Below are 15,253 nucleotides of genomic sequence, written 5' to 3'. Positions count from 1 at the left end.
TATGAATATATGCATGTGTGTGTATGTGTGGGCACACATGTGTGTCTTTATGTTTGTGCACATGTCTAAGGGTATGCTTATGTGTAGGCCAGAGAACATCCTTGGAGTTTCTGTTGAAGCTCAGTCCACCTTATTTTAAAACAGGTTCTCTCCCTGTCTTGGAATTGGCCAAGTGAGCGAGATGGACCATCCAGAGAGCCTCAGGGATGAGCCTGTCTCTGCCCTCCCAGGTCTGGGATTTCAGACATGTGACCCTGTATAGGTGGGATCTGGGAATCAGATGCAGGGGTGAGACTTTCATGCCTGCACAAGAAGCACTTTACTGATAAAACCATCTTCCCAGCTTAGCACTTGCCAAACACTTAATGTCAGCAATCATCTAGGTTTTTAGCTTCTTTTGAAAAACAGAGACAAGCCATTCCTAGGCCATTGCTTTGACCAAGTGGCCGTAGAAATGGGATCCAAGTTAAAGGAGCTTTGCAGTGTTCCCGCACGCCCTTCTTCTCTCTGGTTTTCTTCCCAGATGTATCTGTTTTGTTGATCACTGGGCTAAACAAAGAATCTCTACTCTCCAATGCTTGGGATTTGCAGGTTTTCAGTGCGGCATGGTAAGCAGGTTCCCCTTAACTTCTTGTTTTTGACATCTATGAGAATGAACACCGTGAAGATGTGGCGGCTTTCTCGTGGGGCTTTTGCAGACAGAGCAGTTCCCTAGCACAAGTGACATTTCAGATTCAAGGAGGCAAGCCAAGTCATAATTGGCCCTGTCACCATCTGAGGTTGACACTGGCACCTCTTGTGTTTGCCCTGGTTGAGTAATCTGTTTGTGTCTGAGGAGGCCACACACAGGCAGATGTGAGCTCTGTTTACATCCATTTTCTGCTTAGAAACTTGGTTCCTCTGGGTCACAGCTCTGGAACAACTGAAAGATTGGAAATTTACTGGTACGAACTTGGTCAGAACGACTTCCCTGGAGCTGGTTGTGGTAGTCGACCTTCACTTTCCCCCGGTTTCAGCAAAGGAGACTTCTGACTGACAGCCCAGGCGACGACAGCAGCTGTGAAAGTGCCATGTCTGAATGTTCTCGGGACACCAAGTCATCCCCTTATATGGATGAAAGGCCCGAAGCTGGAATTGTTTAAAGAGAGGGAGCAGAATCTAACAGCGTTCTGTGGTGAAGCACGGCCACAGTCTCAGGTGCTTGGGAGGCAGAAGTGTGAGACGAAGGCAAGAGGAGGGAGGGCGGGGGAGACACTTTCTGGTCTCTCAGCCTTGGAATGTGAAACCAGGATGAGGGGAGAGTTGGGTGTCACTGGGGGAGGGTCTTACTTTACTTCTTTTAGTAGGTTATAAGCCAACTTGGGAGAGGAGGAAGTGGCAAGATGCCCTCCCCATCCCAGGAGACTCTCTGGTGCCAGCAATCCTCCTATCTCTAGCCCTGCCCAGTGCTCTGGTTAGAGGTACAAGCTGCTCCCATGCTCAGTGGTCACCTGGGGGTGGCTGTCTGAACTCAAGCCATCATAAACACCCCTCAAACATTCTTACCCTCCTGTCTTCCACCCAGCCCACTGTCCATGCATTCTCAGCCTGTCTTCTGTAGACCACTCTCTCCTGCGTGGTAAACCCAAGGAGATGGAGACCAAGATGATAAAGCTTTGGGATGGCAGAGGAACCATTCCCACCCACAGGAGATGGAGGCTAGAAGCCAACATTGAACAGCCGTCATGACTGCTGCCTTTGTGTGCAATGCTCAGAAGGCTCTGCTGCCAGCCCGGTTTTTCCCCATTCCCTTCTTAATTCCAGCTTTGTTCCCAGTCAGTGTGACAGCTGTTTGCAGGTCATTTCTGAATGACTTGACCACTGTTCTGTCTGCTTTTCATTGTGACTTCAAATTTCCACACAACAGGGAAAAATCTGAGCCTGGACTCTGTAAGGGCTGGACTCTCTATTCAAAATTAGAATTAATTTTAGTAAGTTTATATGGAATCTGGGATTTATTCTATGTACAGAATTATAGAAATCACATATTTTCTTATTTATTTTCTCTATCTTTCTTCCCTATCACATCTACCTATCGATCTATCTACCTATCGATCGATCTATCTATCTATCTATCTATCTATCTATCTATCTATCTATCCATCCATCTGTCTACTATCTATCTCTGTATGTCTGTTATCTATCTATCTATCTATCTATCTATCTATCTATCTATCTATCTATCTATCTATCTATCTATCATCTATCTATCATCTATCTATCTATCCATCCATCCATCTACTATATATCTGTATGTATGTCTGTTGTCTATCTATCTATCTATCTATCTATCTATCTATCTATCTATCTATTATCTATCTCTTGTTTTGAAAGAGAGTCTCACATGGCTCAGTATGGCCTCAAACTCACTATATATATATATATATATATATATATATATATATATATAAGCATGAACTTTGAACTCATGATTCATGATCCTCCTGCCTCCATGTTCTGAGAGTTAGGATTAGAGGTGTGTGCCAGCTTCCCAGTTCAGAGTGGTTTATATCAAGCCATAGGTTGTTGCACTTTCTCCAAACAAGGCCTTAGATTTTTTTCAAGAGTCTGCTGCATTCATGAGCATCAAGAGCATCAAGAGATCCTGGCATCAAAAGATTCTGGTCCAGGTGCTGAGTGTCCAGGTGGCCAGATGGCCATTTGCTTGAGGCGTTTGACTGAGCCAGGGATGGTTATGATGGTGTTCCAGTGTTTAGTGGCCAATCTTAGGGTGCAGAGAAGGATGCTTAATCTCTACCTGTCTGGATTGTCAGCCATCAAAAGATCTCTCACCTCTGAGCGTCATGTCATTCTTACCTTTGTTTAGAATCTCCAATTCTGGGGAACTAGTTAATAAAACTTCAAGGACTGGCAAATGGGCAGGCCATAAGCCACCAGCAAAGACCAGTGTGTTTGTAGCCCATGGTTTTGGCATACAGCCCTGCTTGTGCTGGTTAATTATTCTGTAAGCTTTTCTCTTCCACAGCAGAAGGCCAGTCAGGATAGGGCTCCTGTTTTATCTGCTTGAGACTGGACCAATTAGTACCCATCCCTGTGATGGATAAGCTTTGAGGTTCTTAATAAATCAGATGAGTCCTGCCTTGTTGCATAAGCCTAGGTCTCTGAAAAGATCTCCACATCTCCCAGGGGTGGGTTTCCATTAGGAAACAACAACAACAACAACAACATCATCAACATCAACAACAAAGCATCTCAAATAACTCATGTTGCCTGCCTAGCATGCATGAATTCTGGGTTTTATCTATTAGCACCATAAACTCAGCTTGGTGGCCTATACCTTAGCCCCAGAACTCAGGGTGTGGAGGCAGGAAGATTAGGAGTTCAAAGTTGTTTACAGCTACTTATTCTAAGGCTGGGCTAGGCTACGTAACTCCTATGAAATGAAAAGGAAAGGAAAGGAAAGGAAAGGAAAGGAAAGGAAAGGAAAGGAAAGGAAAGGAAAGGAAAGGAGGGAGGAAGGAAGGAGGGAAGGAAGGAAAGAAGCAAGTTGTTGTTGTTTCCTAATGGAGAGGAGAGGAGAGGGGAAGGGAGGGGAGGAGAGGAGAGGAGAGGAGAGGAGAGGAGAGGAGAGGAGAGGAGAGGAGAGGAGAGGAGAGGAGAGGAGAGGAGAGGAGAGGAGAGGAGAGGAGAGGAGAGGAGAGAGGAAGGAAGGAGGGAAGGAAGGAAGGAAGGAAGCAAGTTGTTATTGTTTCCTAATGGAGAGGAGAGGGGAGGGGAGGGGAGGGCAGGAGAGGAGAGGAAAGGAAAGGAAGGAGGAAGGAGGGAAGGAAGGAAGGGAGCAAGCAAGCAAGGAAGGAAGGAAGGAAAGAAGGAAGGGGAGAGAAATAAGGGCTCAGTTCAGGTTGCTTGTGGAGGGGTGTCCTTCAGAAGCAGGCTAAAGAAACATTGATGCTAACACAGTATCTGGTGTGTGGCCTGCAGGCCTCAGTGTGTGCCATGGTTTCTCGTACCCCAGCTTGATGCTGTCCTAGCTTGGTGCTATCCCAGTGTGGTGCTGTCCCAGCTTGGTGCTGTCCCAGCTTTGGTTCTGGGCCTCCAGGATGTTTTATTCATCACAACATTGAAAGCAGTGGCAGAGTGGCCTCTTCTTCAGAGCTGTGTCCCCCATGGCAAGCCTGAGGGGACATCAGCCCGACTTCTGTGGCCTCTTGTGTGTTAGCCATGATTGAATAAATATTCAGTCTGCTGAGGGGCACACAGACATCACGGAAAGTTCTAGAAGAAAGAGGTGACACATTCTTGGCCTTGGGACATCTCTTGAGCTTACAGGAGAGACAGAATCCGTATATTAAAAACATGCGAAAACCTTTAAAACCCTAGGGTCAGATGGACTTAGATAAAATTCCTAAATATAGGTAACATGCTTGCAAACACCTCTTTGTGTGTGCACATGCATCTCCAGCGCACACTGGGAAATGGCAGAAGAGATTAGAGCGAAACAAACGCAGCTTGCCGCTAGAGCAGCTCCTCACCCCCCAGAGATGACTCTGAGACAAGGCCTTGGAAACAAGTTCTGTGAGAGACCTAACCTCCGGAGGACAGGGAGGACAGGGAGTCAGGCTGAGGAGATGGTTTGGACAGGAAGGTTCTTGCCGTGCAAGCATGAAGACCTGAATTCAAGCCCCAGAACACATGGGCAAAGATCCTCCAGGCGTGGCAGCCTGCAGCTGGAATCCCAGCACTGAGGAAGCAGTGACAAGGTCCAGCCACATCAGCAGATGTCAAGGTCAGTGAGAGACCTGGCCTCAAAAAATAAGATAAAAAGTGACTGAAAGACATTTAGTGTTTACCTCTGACCTCCACATGGACACACATGTGTACCTGCTACATGCATACATGCAAGACATGCCCATACACATATGTGTATACACTCAAACATGCGTGTACACACATGTATGTGTGTGTGCGTGTGCACACACACACAGAGAGAGAGAGAGAGAGAGAGAGAGAGAGAGTTAGCCACAATGAACAGCTAAACTTCAAGCCCATGGGACAATCCTGGGAAACACTTTAGAATATTTGCCTTAAAATTATGCATTAGATTTCCTCTCAGACTCTCATCAAAGACTTACATATTCCCGGTCTGCCGTACCCAGAGAAGATAGTCTCTGGAGAGAACTCTCTTACAAAGAGGTGTTGTCATTAGCAGTTGAGGTAGGTATGCCTTGACAGAACCAGAGGGATCTGGGTGAAGGGCCACCATCATGCGCAGCATCTTGATGGACAGATGAGAATTCTGGTTTGCAAAGTGTAGCAGCAAATTCACATTTTGGGGAAACAACTGTCTATGGCGGCCCAGAGCAATAGCAGATGACAGAAGCAGTTGGCTTCCTTACATAATTCTTCAGAGGGGAACTCATGAAGCAAGGCAGAACAGAGCAGGCTATCAGCAGGAAACCGGAACAGAGTGGGCTGTGAAGATCCAGGCTGCGCTGGCCTTTTAACTTTGGATGCCCAGTTAGCCACTAGACACGTGTCAGGCTGTGCGTGACTTTTCCTGGGGAGACATTAAGTGCCTGGTCACCAGTGACAGAACAAATAATTGATTCCACCCAAGTCAACTTGCACCAGTGCGTTTAGCCATTTACAGGAACATGGGTGAAGACTTTCTTATGAGAGTATGGCCAACCCAGAGGCAGCTACACTATGGAGAAAGAAGCCCACCCTAGCATGGGTGAGGGCTGTGTCTCTGGAGTTCATAGCTTGTCCTGCAGGCAGTCCCGCCACCGCAGAGACGCCCCCCCCCCCCAGCACCTGTCTACTGCTTGGCTTTAACAACCTGGGAAAGGGGTCTTGTGAATCTTTCCTGGACCTTGGAAGTTCCTTTGGTTTTCTGAATTGTGTGAGCTTCTTCCTCTATCCCAAGGGAAAGTTCAGCCTGCACAGAATGGATTCATAAAGCAAGTGCAGACAGTATTCCCCCGTGGGTGAACAAAAGAGTCGGTGGAGTCCCGTGGTATGAAGTCCTGTGTCAGGCGTCACTTCAGAAAAATGAGGCCTGCATGTGATCAAAGAGGGCATAGGTCAACAAGGAGCATCCATCCTTCAGCCTGAGTAGGCTGAAGAGGCAGGCAGCAGCCAGGGTACTGGAGGGCTTATGGCTCCCACTCTTAGTAACTGGTGAGTGGACTGGGAGTGGTCTGTACCTCCTAGAGCGATGAGGTATGCTCCCTTCTCACAGCCTGTCAGATGCAACATCTCTAGACAGGCGGTGGATGGGGAAATTGAAGACTGCCAGAGGCTCTTTATCACCGGCTACTGTGTAGTTACCAATGGATTTCTACAAAAGGCCTGCATCCCAGGCTTCAGGAAGTGCTTCCTGCAAGGACCTGTGTGTGTCAGTCTTTGCCAATATCTATGATTCATGTGTTTTACCTGACTGTCAGTTGTCCTCGCAGATGTACCCAGGAATTTCCTTAAGAGTACAGGTCCAGCATTAATTACCCATCATTGTATCAAAGCAGAGGATCAAAGATGGATGTGGTGGTGTACTCCTGTAATCCCTGCCTTCCAGAGGCTGGGGAGGGAGCAGTTTGAAGTCAGGCTCAGCCTGGACTACTTCCTCAAAACAAGCAAAACAAGCTCATGCACGCTGTCATCTTCGGCCATCCTGTAACTCAGGTTCAAAGGTGGAGGTCCAGAGCAGGGTGTGAGGATACACCGATGGTGGAGGGCTTTAATGGGGGAGAAAATGTAAAGCAAACACGGGGCACTCGCTTGTGTTTCTAAACACTCAGTGGCACAGCTGTGTCTGTGGAAGAAGGAAGGAGGGATGAATCAGGCTGGTCCAGCCATGAGGCAGCAGCTGCACCAGTCGTGAGGATGGGAGGAGTGGAGGTCGGGTTGAGACCGGTAAGCCACTTCAACAGATGCTGAGATATAGGAGGGCGAACCACAGAAACAGCAATGCGAGCAAGGACCTAGAGAGGGCAGCCAGGAAAGGAAATAAAATGTAAAAGGTTGGAAGATGAAACTTCTTCTCAGCCTAAATTTTCAGCCACGGCTTCCTGTCTAGGAAGAATCTTGCCATTTTCAACACTAAAGCTATTGCCCAGGTGACAGAATAAGCCCGGAACGGGATAGCCTCAGGGTCCGTGTGATTACCTTAACTCAAAGAAAGTGTCAGAACCTATTCCTTAGTCAGGGCTGCTACATTTCAGGCGCTGCCTGGTTGTAGTAAGTGGTGAACACAGGCATCCAAGAGCATTTCTGCCACCACAGAAAGTTCTGCAGTGGCCTGTAAGTGTGGTGTGCTATCGGCAGCTGCGTTTGTGTGCATGAGTTTCTATGGATGCTTCCATCTCTGTGCTTCTGGGTAGTGTTTTGATTTTTGATCCCAGAGTGGGTGATTCATCCTGTGCCAGCTACCCCATGTTCTAGGGTCATGGGTTCTCTGAAGGGCACAGTGGTAGTGCTGGGCTTTCCATGACTTGAGGGGGTCGTGGGGAGGTCATGGGTAGAGCCATGCATCTCTTGTGACTTTCACACTCCAATTTGGTGCTCTCCGGTCCCACACTAGAAGCCCAGTTGGGATAGCAACTGCTTCCCTGTTCCATAGGCTCTCTAGAATCAACAAGTTACGCTAGACTGAATCGAGGGTCAGAAGGCATGTGCTTAGAGCTTTGGAGGCTTGCCAAAGCTGAGGAATGAGGTGACTGCAACCCAGAGTCTGCTAGAGAGAAGCCTGGGAGGTTGATATCCCCACACCCCATCTGCCCAGCCTTTCCCTGGTGGCTATCCCAGGGCAAGGGGCCCAGGGAGAACCTCTTGTTAATTTCCAACTGCATTTTGCTCTATTGTATAGTATTCCAGTGACAGAATCCACTCAAGAGAGTTGGGGCCAAGGCTATCAAGGAGCTGAGTTCTGAGTTCAGGTGCCCACGTGGCAGAGGAATGACGCCTCCTGGCCCTTCAGACCTTTGAGACGGCCGGGAGGCCCTAGAAATCACCTCAAGTCTCCAGTCCAGGACACAGCTGCCTAGGGGAGCCCCAGGGAAAGGCGGCAGGTAGTGTATCCTCTCTGCGTTTTCTTCTCTTGCTCCCCCCATCCCTCCTCTGTGTGTGTGTCTGCTATGTATGATCCCACACAGAACAACATTCCATGGGTCACTGATGCCCGGGGACTTATTCTATGTTCTTATCAACAGAGATTGCATGGCCCGTGACGGACTCCAGCGCAACCTCTGCGGAATCTACCCGATTCCAAACCACTGGCACTTCCGGTGCGCAAAGCCCCTTGCGGAGAGGACGCAAGAGAAGCCAGCTGGGAAGAGGTGAGGACCCATCTGCTCTGCCCTCTGCCCCTTGACTCCCCTGTTAGTACATTGTTTGTGCCTGTTCCTAATGGACGTTTCTCCATGTATCCTCCTGTAGGCCCATCGCTTGGCTGCAAAGCAGATGGACCACCTCCTCAGGGCTCCTGGAAACTGCTGAAGCACGATGAGGGAGGTGACATCACTCGCAAGAAGGAATCAAGCAATTACAGTGGACTTGAGACTGCATCCTTCAGACTGAAGTCCTGAGGCCCAGTTCTGAGTTAGACTGTCTTTCTCTGTCCTCTCTCTCTCTCTCTCTCTCTCTCTCTCTCTCTCTCTCTCTCTCTCTCTCTCTCTTATTTTTCTTTTCTTGGCTCATGGAATTTTAACCAGGAATTGCTTTAATAGGTATAATTAGGTATAGTTTTGTTCCCAAATCAGAACACATTACTAGGAATCTAGGAGGGTCCACAGCATATTAGCTGAAGAATCCAGAGTCTACTCTTGGAGTTCATAAGTCCCACTAATAAAAATTATATAAGAGCCGACCCAAAAGAAGTTCAAGGACATTTATTATTAGCATTTAAAAATTTGCTAAAGCAGGAGAAGGCAAAACTGTAAAACTCAGCAGCTGCCCAGAGTAGGAAGATGGAGAAGGCAGTGTGATCCTACAGCTTAAGCTAAGCCAAGATGAAGGTCAGCCATACGGCAGGCAAGTAGCCACGAGGTATGGAGGGAGGCTCTGCAGAAAGGCCAGAGGGGTCAGGAAAGGTGCTTCGAAGAGAGATGAAAGCAAGGGAGCGCTGTGATTTTCTGAGTGGTTCAGCAAGGCAGGCAATCTCAGGTGCACAGGGCTACACTAGTGGGTGGGAGTTCTGCAGAGGGAAAGAACTGTATCTAATTAAGTGTGTAATTATTCCTCTTATCTCTTTATAAGGCTTAAATTGGTCTGTCCTTCTTGAGGGATGGTCCCTTCGCCAGGTGGTTGACCTGCCCAATTAGAATGTTGGGTATCCACCTAGGCCATTCTCTTGATCAGAAGGAAATAGTTTTCCTTTAATGTTACTCTGACAGATTTTTTTGCCAGAGATTTCCTGAATTGAGTCTTAGGCGAGGTAGTACCCGGGGCCATGTTGTTGGTCTAGCATGGATCTCATCTTAAGTTTAAAATGCATGTCCTTTCTGTTTTCTCAAGCTTGGATTCAGGTCATGACATAGAGGAGCCACGTTGCTTAGCTACCAAAGACTCCTTTAACTGTGGAATCAGGCATAGTTAACACAGTCAAACGTGTTACACCTGGAGCTCATGTACATTGTTTGATATGAATGTTGAACTACAAAGGAACATACACCCCACAGTTTGAGATTCAGGTCCCCTCTGATCCCACAGCTAGAACAGTAGACAATGATTTAAATATCAAAAGTGACTTTCAGATACTTTGAATCTTTTGGGCAACTTTGGGTGGTTTCGCTATGCCATTTTCTAAGGTCACATAGGAATAGGAGATCAATGGCGTTACCAACGGCATTGTTCAGGCCTCTGTGGATCTGCCGAACTGGGAAGAGCTAAAGCAAAGGCATGCCTCTGCAGTGGGGCTTGACAGTGGGGATGTCTCTGTGTCTGTCCTGTAACCATGTCTGCCTTACAATAAAATACCTTGGTTGACTCAGCAATAAAGTCTCTGTCAGTTTCCTGCCCGAGTGTGTCTTTAGTGGTTGTGTCAGAAATTCCAGTAGAGACCTACAAGAGGTCTCTTCTGTAGAGCTCTCTCTCAGCTGTATGGAGCCACATCACTCCTTCAGAAGTGGCATTCATGCTCAGAGGAGATGGCTGAGCTCTGGGGAGATGGCTGAGCTCTGGGGAGATGATGGCTCAGCTCTGGGGAGATGATGGCTCAGCTTGGTAAGGTGTTTGCTGTTCAAACACAAGGACCTGAATTTGATCCCCAGGACTCAGACAAAACAAGAACAAATCCAACCCCTAAAATGGACACGGCGACTTGTGCTTGTGATCCCAGCATTGGGAAGGTAGATAAGCAGCTCCGCAGGGCTCACTGGCAGCCAGCCTAGTCAACCTAGCGCTCCATGCAAGCCCACGCTCCATAAACAGTGGCTATTTCATTAGTGAATGACAGAGTGACGAGGGATCATCGAATGGCCTCGGTGTAGCTGTGAAGTCCTGCTTGCTTAAGGTCATTAAAAAGAAAAGTGAAGATCTTTGCAATGTAAGTCAGGAGATGAGACACGGCTACTTCTCCATCCATCAAATGGTCAGGTGCTTCAGTTTCTCTTCATGTGAAATGGGTTCTATGCCTCTCACCGCTCATGGAGATGACACTGTCTTCTTCATGGAAAGGGGACTCACTGTGCATGGTGAGAGAACAACTCGCCACACAAACATAAGGACCTCAGTTTGGATCCCCAAACCCACATAAAGCTGATGTGATGGTGTGAATCTATAAGCCCAGCACTCCTACAGTGAGATGGAGCATGATACAGGAATCCCTGGAAGGCCCTGGGTCAGCTAGCCTGGCATAAGCAGTTGTGAACAGGAAACCTTGTTGCAAACAAGACAGAAAGTGTGGACTGAAACCTCCCTCTGAATGTGTACTGTGGCATGTGTGTACCTGTAATCATGTGCTCAGGTGCACTAGGAAACACACACACACACACACACTATATATATATATATATATATATATATATATATATATGAAAATGATTTACAGTGTACATAAAAGCATGAGGCACTACTCTCTCCGTTTGCAACCTCAGATCCACGCCATGATTAGGATTATGGTAGGTGAAGGCCTCCTTCTAAACTGGTGGTTCTCAACCTGTTGATCACAACCTCTTTAAGGTCACATGTCAGATATCCTGCATATCACACATCAGATATCGTGCATATCAGATATCAGATATCCTGCCTTTCAGATATTTCCATTATGATTCATAGCAGTAGCAAAATTACAGTGATGAAGTAGCAAAGAAAATAATTCTATGGTCAGGGGTCATCACAACATGAGGAATTATATTAAAGGGTCAAACCATTAGAAGGATTGGGAACCACTGATCTAAACAAACACTGACCAGGAAGTCTCTTTCACCATGGAGACGTCTTCCCAGAAGTCCTAGAAGTGGCCACTTTGGAGGGCATTAGGAACATCTGTAGGAAGCAAGTTTGGACATGCCCAACACTCCATCACTATGCCTGCAATTTTAGAAGAAGCCAAGGTAAAGTTAAGAGCTAAAGTTACCCACCTCTGTGATATAGCAATTGTTTTTTTTCTGATTCGTACAGTATCACAGATAACATCCCAGGATGTGAAGACAGACAAGGAAGAAAAATATTTCCTACTTTTTGCTTTGAGATGGTAAAGGGAAACTGTAGAGAAACAAGTTGAAGTGTCATGAGCCCCTTAGCCTTTAACAGCCGAGCTATCTCTTCAGCTCCCCTTGTGCCCTGAAATTTTCATACTGGTGCTAATAAGCTAATAACACAGTGGCTCCCAACCTGCGGGTCACAACCTGTTTGCCAAACCCCCGTCTCCAAAAATACTTACGTTATGATCCACAACAGTAGAAAAATGACAGTCGTGAAACAGCAGTGAAAATAATTTTATAGTTCAAAGTCACCACCACATGGGGACTGTTTTCAAGGGCCTCGGTGTTAAGGAGGCTGAGAACCACTAAGCTAATCACTGAGTTCCCAGGATGCTGCCCACTAGGAAAAATGTGTTAGGAGCCTGGATCCTTTCATCTTTGTAATGGCAGCATGAAATAGGTACTCCCCTTACATGTGGAGAAACTGAGGCATGATGTGTACAGATAACTGAGCCAATCCGTCTGATTTATGAGAGGTGTGATTTGGGTAGTACAGGCATGCATCACTCCAAACCCAGGGCTCCTCCCACCATGCTCTGTGGCTGTTTTTTTCTCATTTATTCTTTGACAATTTCATTCATGTATAAAATGGATTTTGGTCATCTACCCCTATTACCCAATCTAGTCCCCTCTTATGTTGAACCCTTCTGCTTCCCAAGAGGCCCCTCTGCTCTCCTTGCTCTCCTTTCAGGGGTGTGTGTGCATCTCTCTCTCTCTCTCTCTCTCTCTCTCTCTGTGTGTGTGTGTGTGTGTGTGTGTGTATCTCTCCTCTCTCTCTGTGTGCATACACATCTTTCTGTGTACACATCTCTCTGCATATGTCTCTCTGTATGTTTATGTCACCTCTCTCTGTCTCTCTCTGTCTCTGTCTCTGTCTCTGTCTCTGTCTCTGTCTCTGTCTCTCTGTGTGTGTGTGTGTGTGTGTGTGTATGTGCCGATGAGTTTAATTAGGCTAACTAGTGTTGATTGCCTGTATGTGATTAAGCAGTCACCTAAGGATCATGAGTATCATTTCAGTGGCTACACCTTGAAGAAATGGCACTCCTTACTCACAGTGACCCTTAACTGCCATTGGTGGCGGGGGGAGAGGGCTGGTGGCTGGGGGAGACTCCATAAGCCCATCCATGATGGAGAGTCAAAAGGCCCCACCATGTGCAGTAGCCTCAACTGCTGTGAGTTCAGGAGCTCAGGAGTCATGTCGTATAGCACCTGCATTGACGCCCTGTCCATACACGAAGACCTTTTCTAGCTGGTGAGCCTCTGCGTCTCAGATGCTAAGACCTCAGGTGTTCATTCCCATCTCTACCCCCAACCACCTCTCAGGCAGTGAGTGGAGAGTTAGGCTGTGAATACCGTGGAGGGGCTCATGGAGGCACGTTGTAGCAGATTCTGAGGGGTACCCAGTTTGGTCCTTCCTTGTTTCCTACAGCCATCTCTCAACCACTGTTTTCTAAGATCGCCATGCCAACAAGGTAGTTCGGTAACAGATAATTTCACATCTTAGGTGCTGCTTTCAGGAGGCACCTAAAATAATCCAAAGTTCTGACATTAGTCAGTTTCAGAAATAACAGTGCATCAAAGAGAAACACAGTGGTGTAGTTCAAGAAGAATTTCTCCCCGAATCCTGCTGATATTCTGGCGTTCTGCTCTGTTGGGAACCAAGGGGATAAGTCAGTGGATAAAGCATCTGCCTTTGAAACCAGACGACCTGAGATGGAGCCCCAGGACCTATAGGAAGATTATGGCTATGTTGGCAGTCACCTGTATTCCGAGTCTTGAGGAGGTGGAACAGGAGGATAGCTGGAACTTACTGACCAGTCAGCCCAACTTACTCAACGGGATCCAGGCCTGTGAGAGAACTCTTCTTCAGGAAGGTGGCTGGTATTCCTGAGGATGCCACCCACAGTTGTCCTCTGGCCTCTGTGCATACACACATATGCAACGACCACACACCCCTACACACAAACACAGGAACACACACATAAGATCTACATCTGAGGCCCAGTTGGCAGAGAAGGACTTTCTATCTTTGTAGACAGGTGTCTCCATGGCCATTTTCCTTTTACAGATTAATCTGAACTAACATGGGATCAGACCAAAGCCTCCTGACAGCAAGTGAGACTATGGAGCACTGTTTGTAATTTAATATACAAGGGTAATGGAAAAGAGAGGAAAGTCTTCAGCCAGAGACCCCACCCCCACCACCCTGAATCTCAAGGACTCCTATCAGCCTTTGAATCCTTTCTTTGTTAATTAGCATTGATTGACCATGCCCAAGTGTCTGGTTCTTGTCAAATCCCATTACTGGATACCCAAGATACTATCTGTCTGAAAGCCTTTGTTGTATGGGACACTGTGTGTGTGTGTGTGTGTGTGTGTGTGTGCCGGCAGGCACAAGCACATATTCTGTGGAGTAGCTAACTCATTGATCAAGACTGTTATATAAGAGGCTTACTTTTTCTGCCATGGAAGTCAAGTTTTGTAGACAGGGTTTCTCTCTCTCTCTCTCTCTCTCTCTCTCTCTCTCTCTCTCTCTCTCTCTCTCTCTCACTCTCTCTCTCTCTCCATTAGCATTATCAACTTAAACCAATTCTCCGACTCAAGTTATGATGGTCTTTTAAAAAGCATGTCAGACTGACCTACCTCTGTTGCTTTTAAAGATAAACATAGGAAAAATGTCAACTTGGTAAAAGGAAGAAAATGTGAACCAAGAAATGTATTTTCTCCATGGAGCTCACGGTAGAGGACTCGCTGTGTCCTTCACCATTTGATGGTGAAGGAAATGGAGGCCCAGGAGCAAGTGTGGCTCATTTCTCTGTCCTAGGAGGCCATGGCTATCATCAAGGTACAGGGCTGAGGATGGAGTTTCTGTGGTTAGCCATCCACTTCACCTTCACTCAAAATAATTGAAGGAGGTGGAATATTTATTGTATTAATTTCCAACCGTATGTTAGAGTAAAATAATGGAAGTAACTCCCAGCCTCCACCTGACCTGGGGTGAGAAAGAAGTTCACACTCCCTCCCTGGCTGTCTGCTGCTGCTTGGCTCCTGACTGACCTTTGTATAGGGAAAACATAACCATGGTCAAGGTTTGTGGTGTGTGTTGTTTTGGGAGACCCATTCATTTCCCCCTACTATTAGCTAAGATTTTAGAGTCAAGAAGCCCTGCAAGTCGGAAGGACGACTTATTAGTTTTGCCCACACGGATGTGAGGTGGTCACAGCCTTTTGACCTTGGTAACAGACATTCAGGAAAGCGTAGATTTGAGATCCTAAGTTTGTAATCACATTTCCTAATAGATGCGATGTTGTCGTTGTTCTAGTTTTCTCTAGAGCTGGCATCTTTGGTGGGTGGGGGGGGAGCGCTTTCAACACAAACCAAGAGGCCATGGAAAGCCAGATGCAGTAGTGGTTGTCTGCAATCCCAGTGCCCTTAGGAGAGAGCGGCAGAGATATGAGGCGCTCCAGACACTACTTCAAGCAAGGTGGGTGATAAGCACACCTGAGATTGTCATCTGCCCTCCACATATGCACCGTGTCTCACACGCATGGCCT

The 15,253-nt window shown here is 47.1% G+C and overlaps 1 protein-coding gene and 1 long non-coding RNA gene across 10 annotated transcripts in view; both read left to right on the top strand.

Moving 5' to 3' along the window:
* LOC115031911 (uncharacterized) overlaps positions 1 to 9,996 on the top strand; it is a 163,734-nt gene extending 153,738 nt beyond the window's left edge. For both annotated transcript variants that reach the window (XR_015044507.1, XR_015044508.1), the window contains exons 2-4: positions 7,865 to 8,066; positions 8,208 to 8,333; positions 8,434 to 9,996. This is a non-coding gene — a long non-coding RNA (uncharacterized LOC115031911). The remainder of the gene's footprint in view (positions 1 to 7,864; positions 8,067 to 8,207; positions 8,334 to 8,433) is intronic.
* Positions 1 to 15,253, top strand: part of Rbms3 (RNA binding motif single stranded interacting protein 3) — a 1,312,983-nt gene that overhangs the window by 154,605 nt on the left and 1,143,125 nt on the right. The gene's annotated exons all lie outside the window — the stretch shown is intronic.

The sequence above is a fragment of the Mus caroli genome, unplaced genomic scaffold, assembly GCF_978045245.1.
Source record: "Mus caroli unplaced genomic scaffold, Mus_caroli_1 scaffold_11, whole genome shotgun sequence".
Taxonomy (NCBI): Eukaryota; Metazoa; Chordata; class Mammalia; order Rodentia; family Muridae; genus Mus; species Mus caroli.
Note: the sequence above shows the minus strand (reverse complement) of the source record. Positions and strands in the feature narration are given on the sequence as shown.